The sequence below is a fragment of the Ochotona curzoniae genome, unplaced genomic scaffold, assembly GCF_017591425.1.
Source record: "Ochotona curzoniae isolate NIBS_2020 unplaced genomic scaffold, NIBS_Ocur_1.0 scaffold_4701, whole genome shotgun sequence".
NCBI lineage: Eukaryota > Metazoa > Chordata > Mammalia > Lagomorpha > Ochotonidae > Ochotona > Ochotona curzoniae.
In genome coordinates, this window is record NW_024467122.1 from 78,639,518 (window position 1) to 78,657,571 (window position 18,054).

The 18,054-nt window shown below is 50.1% G+C and overlaps 1 protein-coding gene and 1 pseudogene across 2 annotated transcripts in view; one reads left to right on the forward strand and one right to left on the reverse strand.

Annotated features, from left to right (window-relative positions):
• Nucleotides 1-7,354, reverse strand: part of LOC121149269 — a 30,545-nt pseudogene extending 23,191 nt beyond the window's left edge.
• Nucleotides 1-18,054, forward strand: part of HOMER2 (homer scaffold protein 2) — a 69,952-nt gene that overhangs the window by 23,771 nt on the left and 28,127 nt on the right. The window lies entirely within an intron of this gene.

Here is an 18,054-nt window from a genome sequence, read left to right on the forward strand (position 1 = left end):
CCACAGCAAGGAGAGGTCATGCTAGTGCTGGCGCATTGCTTGGAGATCATGGTGACACAATACAAGGGGGGGAGGGGGCATGCGTGGATGTCACTACCAGAGCCACGGCTGGGTGGGGGGTGTTGGTGTTCTAGAATCAAATCTTCCTCTGTCGTGAATCGTGAGTCCCGGTGGGGTGTGTGTGTGTGTGAAAGAGAGAATACGTGTGTGTGTTTAATTAATCTGAAAGACAAAGTTACAGAGAGAGAAGGAGACCTTCCATCTACTGGCTCACTTCCCAGATGGCCGCAACAGCCAGGGCTGGGTCAGGCCGATGAAGCTGACAGCCGTCTCCCACGTGGTGGCAAGGGTCTGAGCTGCTTTCCAGACCAGCAGCGGGGAGCTGGGTTCAGAAGTGGAGCAGTTGGGACCTGAGGAAGAATATACGGGATAGACATCCTGTCCAATAAGACAGTGAAGCAAGGCCTTCTTAGTGGCTCATGAAGGAAAGAAAAAATCATGTGTGTGTGTGTGTGTGTGTGTGTGTGTGTGTGTGTGTGTGTATGTATGTGTGTGTCTGTTAGCCTTTGAAAACATTGCTTGGGGGCTGGCAGTGGGCATAGCTTTGGCTCTGGTTGTTTCAGATGCCTGTATCCCATACCGGAGTGCTTTGGAGTCTCAACTCCACTCCCAAGTCCAGCTTCCTGCTGTTGTCCACCCGGATGGCAACAGGTGATGGTTCATTGAGTCATGTAACAGACGGGTTCGCATCCTGGATTCCTAGGGTTGGCCCAGCCCAAGTGTTTCGAGAATGAACCAGCAGATGAAGGGAATCTCTGCGTGTCTCCCTGCCTCCTGAATTCATAAACGTAAAGAAACGAATCTTGAAGAAGCACGTGGCGGGGGTGAGGGTGAACAAGTGATTGGCTCAGCAGTTAAGGAGCTGTTTAGGATGAGCCCGCTGCATGTCAAAATGCTGGTCTGAGTCCCAAGCTACTCTGCGTGCCATTCAGCTCCCTGCCCATGTGTGCCATGGGGGGCGGCAGGCGATGGCACCATGGGGGAGGCTTGGATGGAGTCTGGCCTGGCCCCAGCCCTAGCTGTTTGCAGTCATTTGCGCGGTGTGAACCAGTGGATGGAAGACTTCTGTCTCTTGACCTTTTGAGTAAAAGTGAAAAAGCAAGCCAAGAAAAGCAGCACTTAAGAGTTAGAATCAGATCTGGAGGATAAATAAATAAATAAAATTTTTAAAGATCTGGAGGATGCTGGCCCGGAGAGGGGTTGGTGCAGGACCCTGGGGACAGGGGACTCTGGGCGAGGCACTGGGTAAGGGACAATGGGCTGGGTCCCTTGGCATGAAGGAGAAGAAAGGCTGTTGGCAAACATCACAGCAAATGAAAGCTCTTGGGAGCACGTTCTGTCCTGACCATGGAGCATGTGCAGCAGGAGCCTGCCCTGGTGCTCCTGGGAGGGCGCTGGAGAGGTTGGTCACCTGCCATCCACTTTCTCCTTGGTGTCAGCACGGCAGTTGACATTGGCTCTGAGCCGGGCACTTTTCTTACTCTTCAGGGCACAATATTTACATAGGCATAAACCTGTTTTCTTTCAAAGAGGGGAGTTCTGTTCTATGAATTTATTGATTCTTCCTGGTGTGGACCTTCCAGTTGATTCTTTTGGGTTTTGGTGAATCGTGTGGGAACTGTAGGCCAGTTTGATCCATGAGGGGACCTTGGGGAACAGGGAGGCCTCCCCGCCCCCAGGGATAATTGCAGCAGGCTTATGGGTGCCTGGTGGGAGTATCCGGTGCCTGGCTGCCTCGGTGGGTTGAGCTCTGGCTTCTGGGGTTCCGGCCACCAGGCTGGCCTGTGCTTGGGGTCCTGTGTGGCTTTCCCGAGTGAGGGCTGTGTGTGAGAAGGGGCTGCCTGCCTGGTGGTGCAGGCATGCTGCCTTACAGGTCAGGTCCATGTGGGAGAAACTTGAGCTTGTTTATCTGCTCACAGAAAGGCTTCAGGAGCTGAGAGGGGCTATTGTTGTCATCTAGGTCGGTGTTTCCCAATCCTTCTAGCCTCAAGGACACGTGGAAAATATTTGTTCAGCACACAGGCAAAGAGACAGACCTCCCCGCCCCAGGGCTGCAGCTGCCTGGGTGGCCCTGCACCCTGAGCTGGATGGAGAGCACCTTTTGTATTATTTGAAAGAGGGGGAGAAGGAGATAGAGAGAGCAAGCGATATCTTCCTTCTACTGGTTCACTCCTCAAAAAGGCAGCGACAGCTGAGCTCTGGAGCCCGGAACTCTATCTGGGTCTCCCTCATGGTTTGCTGGAACCGAGCGCTCCAGTCTCTGCTGCTTTCCCAGGTACGTTATCAAGGAGCTGGATCAGAAACAGAGCAGCCTGGTCTCAAATTCCTGCTCTGATGTGGGATGCAGGTGTCACAGACAGTGGCTGGACCTGCTGCACCAGCCCCTGGGTTCCCCTTTTAACTGCTCACTTCCTCCCAGCTAGAGCAACGCTGCTACACTCCCGCACGACCTCTGCATGTGTGCTGCCTGCCAGGCGGTCCACCCAATGAGAGTGAAGATCTTTGAGGATTGGGTGGTGATCGACACCCTGGAGCTCTGTTGGGCTATCCAGGGTCCTGGGCAGCTCGCAGGAGCAGCAGAGATGAGGGTCTGCCATGCCCTGCAGTGGTTCAAGACCCCCAGGAATGTGGCCGTGGAAGCAGATCCAGTGATGTGAGTCATTGACCGGGGGAATCTTGGGCAAAGCCTGGCAAGGCATCCTTGAAGCTGCTGAGGGCATGGTTACCACGGACTCCGCACCCCGGCCCGTGTCACCTGCCCAGAGGGAGGGACCTGATATGTGAGGATAGTGAGAGCCCCCAGCAGAGCACTCTGTACCCCACGGGGTATCCTTTCCTGGGTCTGCAGGCACACTGTCCTTGGAGCAGCAGCCACCTGCCTGCCCTGGACAATGCCTAACTGAGACCTCTGGCTGTGAACCTGAACCTGATAGCGGGAGCCCCTGGGCGCCTCGGCTTGAACACCCAGGGCTCACCTGATATCCCTGCCAGAGGGTGCTCTGAGGGGGGACAGGGTCCACTCCCCTTGTGTCCCAATGGGCAACCAGGGCTGGGTTTTGAAAAGGTTCTTAGGCATGACTATTATTTATATTGGCAAAGCAGAGACAGACACAAAGAGAACTTCTGTCTGCTTGGTTTATACCAATGTCTGTCATGGCCCGGGCTGAGCCAGGAGCCCAGAACTCACTCCAGTGCTCCTATATGGGTGGCAAGGACCTAAATGCTCGGGTCTCAGGGTGTGGGTGTGTGTTAGCAGCAAGCTAAAACTGGAAGCAGAACTGGGACTCAAACCTAGGTTCTGCCAGTATGGGATTCAGATGTTCCAAGCAGTGTTTTGTTTCAAGTTTTATTTTATTTATTTGAAAGAGTTCCAGAAGGGGAGAGGAAGGGAGAGAAAAGGAAATGGAGATAAATGGGGCGGATAGGAGAGGGGGAGAGAGAGAGAGATCTTCCATGCACTGGTTCACTCCTCAAATGGCCACAATGGCTGGAACTGGGCTCATCTGAAGCCAGGAGCTGGGAGCTTCTTCTGGGTTTCCCCTGTGGGCGCACTTGGGCTACTTTCTGCTGCATATTAACGGAGGCTGGATTGGAAATGGAGCAGCCAGGATGCCAAATGGCACCTGTATGAGATGTCAGCATGACAGGTGGTGGCTTAATGTGCTACACCCCAACGCCTGCCCCCAAGCAGTGTGTTAACTGCTGTGATTCCCTGACTGAGGCCAGCACTGTGGGGAGGGTGGGGGTGGGAGGGGGCTCTGACAGCCTTGCCCATTTCTTTAAGACATTCTCTGAACAGGTGCTGTTCTCATTGTGTGAGCTGTCCTCTGGGACCAGGCCAGCGCAGTCTCTCAGGACTCCATCCTTAGCAGCTGCCCAACTCCCACTCCCACCAAGAGAGATCCAAGGAGGTTTGCTTTTGCTTTGGGATTGCCGTATCTGTCCTTCAGGGCCACATGAGGTGGATACATGTTTTTGCCCTTGCTATGGTGGGAAGTCCTAGAGTGGACATTTACTCTTGCCGTTACAGTGGTGGTAGAATTTCCACATCCTAGCAGAGCCGAGTCACCTCATTCAGCAGACATCTTGGACTTGTGTGTGGGGGCAGGCCCTGCAGGTGCAGGAGGCCTCGTGCCAGAGGGAGCTCATCCCGGCTTTAGAAGGATGAGAGCCTCTCGTTGGCCAGCTTTTGCTCTCTAGATGTTTCAGCCTCACAATGTTAAATTCTAAACTTGCCACTTTGTGGCTATCCCTCTCGGGGCCATATCTTCCCTGCTCACCGCTCCCTGCTTGTATCTTTGGTGACCCGTCCTTGGGTGCAAAGGAAAATGGCTGTTCCAGCAGTTCTCTCACGGTGCAGGCCAGCGGAACAGGTGCCCGCGTGACTTGGTCATGTTCCCCAAAGGACACTGTCTCCCAGGCTGCTGGAGCCCGCAGCCAGCACCCCTCCCTCCTGGCTCTGATCCTGTCCACCCTTGGACTGCCTTTTAACTTCCTGCAGGTTGGAGAGCTGTTTGGTGGCTCTGTGTGACTTGGACCCATGAAGGTATGAACAAATAGAATATTCTTTTATACATGCCACCTGCAAGGTCTTAAAATATTTCCGTAACAGGGGCCACAGGGAAATGCAAATAACCACTGGGTACGTTTTAGTCACCAGGTGGGAAGCAAGTGGGTTCATTATAATCTGGAAACAAAAGTGAACAAGGGCTACAAAACCAAGGGTTCTGGCTCTTTCTATAAAGAAATGCATGCTTTGGTCGGGGGGAGGGGAGTGTCAAACCAACCCAGTTCTCCTGAGGCCAAGTTCTGTAGTTGAAGTACTTGGGAGCACCCACCTGTGTGGGAGGCTCTCACCTCTGCTGTGTTTGGTCCAGGTAACCTTTCAGTTTGGGAAGCAAGAACACTAGCCATGTTCCATGACAACCAGGTTCCCTGGCAGCACCCAGTGTGCATTCCGCAAACCCGTGCTCAACCCTGACAGAGAAAACCTTGGCTGGCTGTTCCCTGTCCCACGTCCCTTCCCCTGTGTGTGTCAGCCAGGCACCTAGCAACCTGGAATCTGAGACACAGGCCACAGCTGTCTTGTGGCCTGCATATTCTGAACACCTGACCAGCAATCCTGGGTACTCAAGTGCTAAATAATTATTCATGTAGGGCTAAAGAACTCGCCTTGAATGTACCAGGATCCCATATGGGCTTCGATTCTAATCCCAGCTGCTCTGCTTCCCATCCAGCTCCCTGCTGGTGGCCTGGGAAAGCAGTTGAAGATGGCTCAAAGCCTTGGGACCCTGCACCTATGTGGGAGACCTGGAGGAAGTTCATATTTCATGCTTGTGATTGACACAGCACTGGCTGTTGTGGTCGCTTGGGGAGTGAATCATCAGATGGAAGATCTTCCTCTCTGTCTCTCCTCCTCTCTGTATATCTGACTTTGCAATAAAAATAAATAAATCTTTTAAAAAAAATTGTTCATTTATACGAAGGTGGTTCCAAAGGCTCATGGGAAAATGGAATAAAAAGTTTATTTCGGTGCCAAGATTTTTTTTTTAAATTATATTGCCTTGATTTAAATAATAGTTTGAGGGTCCCCCACAAAGATTCATCTATTAAGGACTTGGTCCTCAAAGTCTTATGCTAATAGTTAGTAGGTTAATGCAACACCATCATCCCATATGGGTGCCAGTTAGAGTCCTAACTGTTCCACTTCTGATCCAGCTCCCTGCTTGTGGCCTACGAAAGCAATGGAGCATGGCCCAAGTCCTTGGGACCCTGCCACCGTGTGGGAGACCTAGAAGAAGCTCCTGGCTCCTAGCTTTGGATCAGCCCAGTTTTGGCCACTGTTGCCATTTGGGGAGTGAATAAAATAAATCATAGAAAAAAGATGATTTACAAGAACTAGTACTGACTTACCAGTAAAAAAATAATACAAGTTCCAGACTTCTTAAAGAATATTTATTTATTTTTATTGGAAAGTCAGATATATAGAGAGGAGAGACAAAGAAAAAGATCTTACATCTTCTGGTTCACTCCCTAAGTGACTGCAATAGCTGGAGCTGAGCTCATCCAAAGCCAGGAGCCAGGAGCCTCCTCCAGGTCTCCCACATAGGTGCAGGGTCCCAAGGCTTTGGTCCGTCCTCCACTGCTTTCCCAGGCCACAAGCAGGGAGCTGGATGGGAAGTGGAGCTGCCAGGACATTAATTGGCACCCATCTGGGATCCTGGTGTATGCAAGGCGAGGATTTAACCACTGAGCCATTGCACTGGACCCAAGTTCCAATGATTAGATGCTGAAACCTTTTCTTTCTTTCTTTTTTTCTTTCTTTCTTTCTTTCTCTCTCTCTTCCTTCCTTCCTTCCTTCCTTCCTTCCTTCCTTCCTTCCTTCCTTCCTTCCTTCCTTCCTTCCTTCCTTCCTTATTTCCTTCCCTCTGACTTTCCAATACAAATAAATACTTCTGAAAAGAAACAAAGAAAATTAGGCAGTGACCACATTGGGGCCTGAGTCCTGTGCACAGACAGGCGGGTGTGCGTCTTGGCCAGGTAGTCCGTGAATTCCTGGTACGGAGACTTGATGAACACAGTCTCCTTCCTGAGGTTGGGTGGCGGTAGGTTTTGGAGATGGTGCCAAAGGCGGTCTTGGTGAAGTTGCCCAGGTGGACCCACTGGCCAAGGGGTAGCAGTCGCCGCTGCCGGCCATTAGGATCAGCTTCTTGGGCACTGGGCCGACACGATGCCGGTGCCACGGGGCAGCGATCAGGCACACACACGCATGGAGCCGCGGCACCCTGTCACCTTGCAGGGCGACGTGTGGGGCTTGCCGATCTTCTTCCCCCAGTAGCCTCGGCGCACCGGCACGATGGACACCTTGGCCAGAAGGATGGCGCCCCGTATGGCCGTGGCTACCTCCTTGGAGCACTTGACGCCCAGGCCCACGTGGCCGCTGCAGTCCCCGACGGCGACAAAGGCCTTGAAGTGGGTGCGCTGGCCGGCCCGTGTCTGCTTCTGCACCGGGCATGATCTTCAGCGCCTCGTCATTGAGGGAAGCGCCCAGGAAGAAGTCGATGATCTTAGACTCCTTGATGGAACAGGTAGATCTCCAAGGACTTGACCTTCACATCCTTCACCAGGCAGCCCAGTTTGGTAACGGGGATCCATTCCTTGTCCTCAGCCTTGCTGCCCTGTGCACCTCCAGGCCCCGGCCGCGCCCACACTCTGCAGAAGCCGCTACGGAAGCCTCCTCGGACTCCCATGCCAGGCATCCGGGGTCTCCTGCTGCACCGGCGTCATCTGCCATTTGGTGTTCTCCTGGAGAAAAAGCTTCCTTGATTAAAAAAAGAAAAAAGACTTATTGGGAAAAAAAGATTTATTGGAAAGTCAGATATACAAACAGGAGAGACAGAGAGGAAGATATTCCATCCTGCGATTTACTCCCCATGCGGCCACAACAGCCAGGGCTGTGCTGATCCGAAGCCAGGATCCTGGAGCTTCTTCTGGGTCTCCCACGCGGGTGCAGGGTCCCAAAGCTTTGGGCCGTCTTCGACTGCTTTCCCAGGTCAGAAGCAGGGAGCTGGATGGAAAGTGAAGCAGCCAGGATTAGAACAGGCACCCATATGGGATCCTGAAACATGCAAGGCGAGGACTTTAGCTGCTATGCGGCTATGCTGTCACTCAGGGCCCTTGTCTTTTTTTTTTTTTTTTTTATGAGACTGGATTATTTCACTAAGCCCACTGGCCTTTTGATTTTACTGTAACTAAGATCATGTCATCAGCCAACAGGAGGTAATTTTTCTTCCTCCTTTAGAAAGAAGCAAATGTTAGCTTTAAGTGTAATTTCAGGTATACTGTAGAATTGAGTGGGAGGTACAAAGTGTTCCTGTAAACTTCCTTCCCCCCCATCGATTCTCTCCATTATCAGTAGCCTGCACCAGGCTGGTGCATTTGTTACAATTGATGATCCTGGGGCCGCTAATGTGGCATAGCGGGTAAAGCTACCTCCTGTAATGCCGGCATCCCTAATGAATGCTGGTTCAAATCCCGGTTGGTCATCTGCTCTAGCTCCCTGATAATTTTCCTTTGAGAGCAGTGGAAGATGGCCCTTGCCACCCATGTGAGACTTGGGTCCCTGCCACCCATGTGAGACAGGCCTGGCCCAGGTTGTTTGGGCCATTGTCTAACTCTTCTCTTCCAAATAAATAAATCTATCTCTAAACATTGATGGACTTAACAGGAAGATCACCAAGGGTCTGTAGATGACATTGGCATCTTTGGTGCTGCACAGTCTGTGGTTTGGACAAATGCTTACTGATGTAGGTGTATGAGCCAGGGCAAGGTCATCCCCAGAAGGTTCTCTGGGCTTTTCCAGGTCCTCCTCCCATATGGGCGCTGGTTCTAGTCCTGGCGAATCCACTTCCCATCCAGCTCCCTGCTTGTGGCCTGGGAAGGTAGCCGAAGATGGCTCAAGGCCTTGGGACCCTGCACCCACGTGGGAGACCTGGAGGAAGTTCTGGGCTCCTGGCTTTGGATCGACACAACTCTGGCCATTGTGGACACATGGGGAGTGAATCATCAGACAGAAGATCTTCCTCTGTGTCTCTCTTCCTCTCTGTATATCTGACTTTGCAATAAAAATAAGTAAATCTTCAAAAAAAAAAAAAAAAGAAAGAAAAGAAAAAAGAAGAAGACAGATAGAAAGATCTTCCATCTGCTGGTTCAGTCCTTGAATGACCACAGTAGTTGAAGCTGAGCCATTCTGAAGCCAGGAGCCAGGATTTTCTTCTGGTCTTCCACATGGGTCCAGGGTTCAAAGGCTTTGGGCCGTCCTCCACTGCTTTCTCAGCTCACAAGCAGGGAGCTGGAAGGGAAGTGGAGCATCCAGGACATGAACCAGTGCCCATATGGGGTGCTAACACTTGAAGGTGGAGAATTAGCCAGTTGAGCCAAAGTGCCAGCCCCTGGTCTGCCCTCTCTTGCCCCCTCCCCCTTCCGAGATAATCACTGATCTTTTCATTCTGTCTGTAGTTTAGCTTTCCAAAATGTCGCATCATTGGGGTTGTACAATACATAGGGCCTTCAGATTGGACTTTATTCCCCCTTAGTAGCAGTGAAGGGTCCTCCGTGTCTTTTCATGGCTGGCTAGCTCGCTTTCTTGTAGAAGTGGGAATTTGTCACCTGAAAGTCCCACCCTTCATCTACCCATCTGTTGAGGGACATCTTGATTGCCTGTGTGTCTCGGTGCTGTCATGTGTTCATATGGACCCAAGCTTTCAAGTCAGTGGTGTAAGTGCGGCAGAGTGTGGCTGCTGGATCGGATGGTAAGGGGTTGGCTTGTCCAAGGGGCGTGTGCTGTGTTCCCAGCAGCAGGGAACCAGATTCCCACTCTTATGGATTTGGGCTGTTTAAATAATTATGTAGTGGCGCCTTATTTTCCTTGGTGATTTCCCTCGTGGCATACCATGTGGTACAGCTTTGTTCATGTGCTCGCCCATCGTCTGCTATGATCTGAATGGATTTATCACCCTCCCAAACTTCGTATTACGACTCAGTTCCCACTGTAGCATTTTGGAGAGGTAGTTGAACCTTGAGGTCTCAACCCACCCCCCACCGTCGTGGGACGAGATGTCTATAGAAAAAGGCTTGGCGGGTCTTCTTGCACAGAATGTAGCCTTGGGGATGCCATCTCGGGAGGGAGGATGGGGCACACACCCTGCCCAGGCAGCAAGCCTGACAATCACCAGGGCACTGGCCGGCCAAGCTCTGGACCGTGAGTGGTTCTTCCTGGCCTGTGGTGTTTTGTTATAACACTAACACAGACCAAGGCACGCTGTGTGGAATTTCTATCTACGCAGGTGTTTTTGTTCACGTTGAAATTGGCCTGTTGGTTTTCTTGCTGGTGGGTTGGAAGCGTTCTTGATATGAAAATCCTTGGTGTCTTCTGGAAATGACGTTTTTTTAAAAAGATTTATTTATTTTTATTGAATAGCAGCCAGGACACTAATTGGCACCTATGTGCCAGTGCTTGCAGGCAGAGGAGTGGTCAAGTAAACTGTTGTGTTTGGACCTGGAAATGATCTTTGCCCTCTCGTCTGTGTGGCTCGTCTCCTCCTGCCATGGAGATGGCCTTGACAGAGCAGTTGTCTGACAAAAGCCGGGCTTCCCAGCTCTTTGATGTCATCATTTAGATGCTGCCTCTGAAATCTTAGCGCCTTAGCCGGGATGATGTTTTCTCCTAGGTGACCTTCTACATTTCGGGTGATTCTATTTTTCTCTTTTTGCAGCCTGTCAATTATACGTTGTAAACCTCTTCTCTTTCAGTGGTTGCCCTAATGTCTTTGATATGCATTTATCAGAAAACCCAAGTCCAGTTTGAAATAACACTATACCACTTCACAGGTAGTTCAGGGACCTTGTTAACAACAAAGTAACCCTGATTTCTCTGTCTTAGGCTTTGTATTCTTGCTATCACCCATCTCGTTTATACATAAGCACATGTGAGCATAAATATACATATACACATATATGTTCATCTGTGCGTACATAATTACCTTTCTGACTTTCTCTTGAACATGTTATCTGTTAAATACAAGAAAAATAAGCTTAAAATTTGCCTCCACTTGCTTATTCTTTGATGCCTGTAGACCCAGGTATCTGACCCAGGTGCCCACGGGGGTGGCAGTGTCTCCCTGCTGCCTGCCAGGGTCTGCATGGACCGGGAGCTAGAGTCAGGAGCCGGAGCTGGGAGTTGAACCCCAGCCTTGGGACGTGCAGTGTGGGCACCATAACCAGTCAGATGCCCCTTGGTAACCATGTTTTGAGCTGTCACATCCCTGTTGGAGCCTGACAAGGTGCATCTCTGCTCTCTGTTCCTGCATGCTCTCAGCTTTTGTGTTATTTTTTTAAAATCCCTTTTGCATATCCATTCGTCAGCATTGTCATTTTTCCACTCCTGGTTTGATAATCCCAGAATACCTCATCCGATTCTGGTTCTGATACCCGTTTGGTCTCTCCAGGCTGTTTATTATTTGGAGCTGTTACTGTGCCCCTGGTGTCCTGAGTAAAAGGAGCTACAGCGGAGGCTTTTGGGGATGTGGTGCTTAGGTGTGTCGGGGTGGGGGCCAGGCAGCACCCGGAGCCCTGGGCTTGGGTCTCGGGCCCGTCTCTGATGCCTCTCAGGGCTCCTCCATCCCCTTGGTGGGACAGGGCTGCTGCTGGGGCCAGAGTCGGGGTCTCCTATATCATATGTTATCATCAAGGTCTGCCAGCAGCCTAGGTGCTACTCACTCACCAGGAGCAGAGGCTCCAGTATGCTTAAGATGGTTTCATTTTTATTTAGTTAACATTAGAGAGATTCCATCTGACAGTTCACTCCCCTCACTCCAAATACCCATAGCAGCTGAGCTGGGGCTGGGCTAAGTTGAACCAGAGCTCCACTCAGACCCCCACATGGGTGGCAGGGACCTGGCTACAAGAGCTGTCACTGCTGCCTCCCAAGGTACACACGAGCAGGCAGCTAGTGTCAGGAGCAGAGCCAGGGCTCGAATCCAGGCATTCTGGAATGGGGCAGCCCCATCTTAGTAACCTGTGTGTCAAATACCTGCCCCTTCTGTGGGGTTCTGATGGCTACCTGCCTCCCATCCCTGCCCCCCAAAGCTTGAGGGTATTTTCTTCAGGTTACACTGCAGGAACCTGCTGGAGCTTTCCTTAAGTCAATCTCACAGAAGTGTGGTAAGCCTCAGAGGGGCATAGTGGGTTAAACCGCCATCCTAGACACCCACATCCCATACAAGCACCATTTCTGGTCTATCTCCCTGCTACTGCACCTGACAAAGCAGCAGAAGATGGCCTGAGTGCTCAGGCCCCTGCTCCCATGTGGGAGATGCAGATGGAGTTTTAGGCTCCTGGCTTCAGCATGGCCCAGCCTTGGTTGCTGTGGGCATTTGAGGAGTGAACCAGCAATGGAACATCTCTCTCAGTAGCTCTGACTTGCAAATACATACTAGTGCTGGTTCCCAGAGACTTTGTACCTCTCCGTTCCTGCCCGAGGTGTTGTGACTCTCTGCACTCGCCTTTCTTTCTAATTTGGAGGACAATATTTGATCTGAAGATCAGAGAGACAGAGAAGGACGGAAGGCCACTTGGTGTGATCTTCTGTGCGCTAGTTCACTTTCCAAATACTCGCCGCAGCTAGGGGTTGGGCCAGGCTCAAGCCAGGAGCCAGAGATTGACCTGAGTCTTCCACGCAGGTATCAGAGCTGCCACTTGCTGCCTGCCAGAGTCTATGTCAGCAGGAAGTCAGAATCTGCTGTGGAGCCAGGACTCAAACCCCGGCACTCAGATGACGCAAGTGGCAACTTGGCTGTTGTGCCAAACACCTGCCCGAGAGCTGCTAATTGTTCCGTTTGTCCAGTTTTCCACTTGTTAGAACCATAAGCGCTGACTGTGCACTTCAAACACAGGATCACAAACTGCAGATCCCCCCGACTCAGCCTCTGCACTCTCCCTCCCCCATTCTCATCTTTCTGTCCCCCCCCCCCGGCTCCAAGGCAGGCTCTGTGCCAGCATGGTCAAGGGGGTGGTTACCTCATGACTTCCAATCCCATCTCCGCTCATCCCACGTCCAGTGCAGGTGACACAGTAATTCCACTAACACAATCACAGTCATGCATCAGCGTTTCCTTAGCTTATTTTGCCCTGGGACTGTTGACCCACTTCACTGCGTTTGTGGGAAATCAACAGACCCCAGGACATACGGTAGTGTCAGATAAAGTAGATGGCTAGACATTCTCTCACCAATGAAGCAACTGCTACAAGATTGTTCAGATTTTATATCTCAGTGCTTATTAAACCAAACATGATATTAAAAAAATACTCTGTGTTTATTAGGAACTAAGTCCATGAACATCATACCTCGCTTCATTATCATAGATGAAGATGAATCTCAAAACAATTAAAATGGGGAGCATTGCTTTTGCAGACCTTAAAAAGAAAGTCCTATGTGGTTACAGTTAGCAATGACGAAGCCATGTCCTTGCCTAATCTCAACACGAGGGCTTGTCTGCTCTGTCTCATCGCAGTGCAAATAGGAACATCCGGGCCCAGCTCTGTTGCACTACGAAGAAGGGCACAGATGATGGCTCTTTCAGCGAGATCCTGCCCTGTTTCCATTTAGGCTATCCTAGAGCAGGGTTTTTCAGAAACCATCCATTGGAGGTTTTCCAGCCTGTGGCCCTTGAATCTCAAAACTCTGCGGCTTTAAAACCTGCTCTTTCCCCCTCAATTCTGGTGGAGTGGATTCTTCCTTGTGTGCATTGTGCTATCTACACACACACACACACACACACACACACACACACACGGGACCAGCACTGGGGCACAGCCGGGTGAGCTACTGCCTGTAATGCCGGCATCCCATATGAACACCAGTTCAAATCCCAGCTGCTCTACTTTGGGTATGGCTCCCTGCTAATGTGCCTAGGAACGCAGGGAATGAGGGCCCCAAGTGGTTGGGTCCCACACATAGGGGAGACTTGAATGGCATTCCTGGCTCAAGGCTTTAGCCTGCCCAGCCCTGGCTATCTTGGCTAATTGGTGAGAGAACCACTGGATGGAAGATTGTCTCTGTCTTTCCTTCTCTCTCTTTAACTCTGTCTTTCCAATAAATGGAGTTCAAAATAAAAAAAGGGATTGCTCTTTTTTTTTTTTAACTGGAAAGGCCAAGTTACAAGAGGGAAGGAGGGAGAGAGAGAGAGGAGAGATGTTTTGCATCTGCCAGTTCACTCCCCAAATGGCAGTGACAGCTAGGGCTGGACAATGCCGAAGCCAGGAGCCAGGAGATTCTTCCAGGTCTCCCACATGTGTGCAGGAGCCCAAGCACTTGGGCCATTGTCTGCTGCTCTCCCAGGCTATAATCGGGTTGCTGAATTAGAAGTGGAGTGGCCAGAATTAGAACCAGGCTCATATGGGTTGCTGGCATTGCAGGTGGCAGCTTTAACCCACTACACCACAGCTCCAGCCCCTAAATAAATCTTAAAAAAAAAAAGATAAAATAATAAATATATGAAAGTACTTCAACAAGTTCATAGAAAGTTAAAAAGTTTTGTTTTGGTACAAAACTTTTGAAATTCTTTCCTAGTTTTTGCATACAATACATTTCTCGTAAGCTTTTTTAGAGATACCTACATGCATGGATTTCAAACGAAACCAGCTTTTACTTCCGTTTTTCTGTGAACTTTTTGAATTACCCTTCTGTCACCCTCTGTCCTACCCCTAGAACTGAGCAAATATGGGGTTAGCAGATGTGGGAGAAACACCAGTCTGGGCACCAGGGCTGTAGTCAGAGCCCAGCAACGGCTTCCAAGTGGCTGCTGCAAGGGGTAGTGGGGGATCAGGCCCCAGGGAGGGCCACGGCTGTCAGCCAGGGACCGTGAATACTCAGCCAGGGAGATCAGGTTTTTCTGGGGGCAGGCAGCCAACATCTTCTAACTCTGCTCTGCAGAAAAATCTGTATCAAAGCTATTTTCTCTTCCAAATGTATATATATAGGAGCAATGTTAAGTGCATTTGGAAAATTATCCAGTTATGCAATAACATCTTTAAGAAGTAGTATTCTCAGTCCCCACTTGCTGGGCCTGAGAGCCACACGCTGGTGTGTAATGCTCGTGCACAGACCAGCTGTTGTGAATGGACATCTCCTGCTGATGGTATGTTGTCTGGGAAAGGGCTCTTAGGATTTCAGCAGATGTGGGAACTTCCAAAAGATCATGGAAAGTGGAGTTAACATGTTTGAAATCTGTGCACACAAGGGGTTCTCAGAAAATCCATGGAAGAAGTATGCACAAGGGTTGGTGTGATGGCTCTTGTGATGGCTCAGTTGACTATTCCTCCCCTTTCAAGTGCTGGGTTCCCATATGGATGCTGGTTCATGCCCCAGCTGTTCCACTTCCCATCCAGCTCCCTGCTTATGGCCTGGGAAAGCAATGGAGAATTGCCCAAAACCTTGAGACCCTGCACCCATGTGGGAGACCTGGAAGAAGCTCCTGACTCCTGGCGTTGAATTGCCTTGACTGTAGCAATTGCAACCATTTGGGGAATAAACCAAGGGATGGAAGATCTGTCTCTCTATCTTTCCTTCTCTCTGTAAATCTGCCTTTCCAACAAAAACAAATAGATCTTTAGAAAAAGAAGAGCTATGCATGGGGCAGGCGGTGATGTTGTCATTTGGGATGCCTACATCCTGTGTTGGAGGAGCATATGGTTTGACTTCTTCTCTTGAGATCCAGCCATCAGCGACCGAACCAACAGATGGAGGATCTCTGTCTTCTCTCTGTCACTGTGTGTGTATGTGGTCTCCTTTTCTCTGTCTATAATTCTGCCTTCCAAATGAGTGAAATAAGTCTTCAAAAAGGAATTATTTATTTATGTGAAAACTGAGAAAGAGGGAGAGACACAGAGAGAGATCTTCCATCCTCTGATTCAGTCCGCAAGTGGCCACAGTGGCTGGGGCTGGGGCTGGACCAGGAGCCAAGAGCTGGACCTGGAGCCAAGAGCTTTGTTCGGGTTTCCCACATGGATACTGGAGTCCAAGCACTTGGGCCATCTTTTCCTTTCCCAAATGCAGTAGCTGAAGCTGAATCAGAAGTGGAGCAGCAAGGGCTGAAACTGGTGTCCATATGAGATGCTAGCATTGCAGGTGGCAGCTTTATGTGCAATACTGGAATGCTGACCCCAGATAAGTAAATCTTAAAAAAAAAAAAAACCTCTTGGCTCTCCTGACACACTGAATTTTCTACATAAATGTATGGTCCCAATTCTAAAAATAATCCTGCTGATTTGTTAAAAAAAAAAAAAGTACTTATCTATATTCATATACTTTGCAAGGCAGAGAGAAAGAAAGAGTGCCGGATCACTTGTCAGCCTGGGCTAAGTCAGGCCAAAGCCAGGAGCCTGGGACTCCCTCCTGGCTGGCAGGGACTACACCGTTGAGCCTCCTAGACATATTAGCAGGAAGCTGGATTGGAAGCAGAGGAGCCTGACTTGTACCTGCACGCTTAGGTTGCAGACATCCTAAGCAGCCACTTGACCCTCCAAACCCCAATGTCCATCTGCTGTGTTAAATCAATATATTAATCAAGGGATAATTGACAGGATTGTATTTCCTATTTAAGTCAGGATGTCTTAATATTTTCTTTTTTGAGACTTACACATTTTCATGTAGGAAATCTTGTCTTGGACTTGGTGTGGTGGCGAAACTGGCCAATTCTTTCCCTGAAGGTGCCAGCATCCTATATAGGCACCAGTTCATGTTCCAGCTGCTCCACTTCCCATCCTACTCCCTGCTTATGACCTGGGAAAACAATAGAGAGCTCCCTGCTTATGGCCTGGGAAAGCAATAGAGGGTGGCCCAGGTCCTTGGAACCCTGCATCCATGGGAGACCTGGAAAGAAGTTTCTGGCTTTGGATCAACTCAGTTCTAGTTGCTACGGCCATTTGAGGAATGAACCAGTGGATGGATTCTCTCCTCTCTCTCTCTTCCTCCCTCTTTCTTTCCAATAGAAAAATAAATAAGTCCTTTTAAAAAATTCTGTGTCTTGGCATTCTTCTGAGATTCCTTGTGATGATATGTTTTTGGTCACTACTGTAAAATTAAAAATCTGTTACATTTTCTTCCAGTTTGTTTATATAAGGCTGTTGATTTTAGTTTTCTGTACCTAGTCACTTTACCAACTGTGACTGTTCATTTTGAACTCTCCAGTTGATCTCCTTGGTTGTTCCGGAGGTGTGATCGAATTACCTTATTGGGATGATTTTCTATGCCTGTTGAAAAATGTGTTTCTGAGTTGGGTTCTTAGCATGGTAGAGTGTGCGAGAAAAGCTCTTGTCCTGTCTGCGTCTCCTTTCTCTACTCCCCCCGCCACCACCTAAGTTCTCTGTCTTTGGCTCTGGGGCCTGGTGCTTCTGTTGCTAACCTGTGATGAGGGATCATTCGAAGGCCCGTGTCCCGAGGGCCCCAGGTAGACCTCACTCAAGGCTGGGCAAGGACCTGAAGCCCAAGTAAGAATTCTGCTGGCCAGCCCTGGGGGAAAGGATGGTTTATCCCAGTGATGGCAGGTGCTAGACCTGGATGGGACAAAGTACAAATCATTCAAAGGTGCTAGAAGGAAAAGCACCGCAGAAGCCTGTCTGCTGAGGATGCAGGGCTGGGTGGTCAGGGGCCTGGCCCTGTAGGGGAGGAACTGGGGAGGCTGGGAGGCAGTGCCTTCCCCCAGTGGGTTGGGAGACAGCTTGCTTTGAATGTCTCATGGATGATGCTTGAAGGACATCAAGACTCAGAGCAGAAGCACTGCTTTGAGTGCCTTAAGAAACCTGGAAACACCGTCTCCATGGCCAACAGATAGCATCTGAATGGTGTAACACTGGGACCAAGTCCGAGCAGGAAGCAGAAGCGCAGTGCGGCCTGAAAGGCTCGCGTCTGAAGTAGCCTGGAGGTTGCACCTTGCAAGTGAGGGATTGGGATAGGCTCAAACATGCTTTTTTTTTTCCTGAAAAAAAAGAGAGAGAGAGAGAGATAAAGCTGGTCATTATGCCAATTCTCCTTAGAAGTGTTTCACGGGGAGCCAGGCTTGCTGGAGGCGGGAGCAGCCTCCACCCGAGCAGTTCCCTTGTTCTTGGACGCACGCACACTGCATGGAGCATCTAATTATTCTTGGGGACAATTGCTGTCAGGTTCCAGAGTGTGCTCAATGAGCAGCAATTGGCATTTGTTCAAGTTAAAAAAAAAAGGGGGGGGGGCTAGGGAACATCTGTTTTCTATTTTGAGCCTGGCAGAAGGGATGGGAGTCGATCTGAAATCCCCTTCCCGAGCGTTGAAGAAAGGAGGTTAAAATTGGCTGGGAAGGTAGTTACAGTTCTCTGATGCGTACTCGCACCAGCTTCGCCCTGCTGGGAGGGCACCGCAGCCTCGTGGGCAGCCAAGTGCTCACTGCCTGGAACCTTGCTATT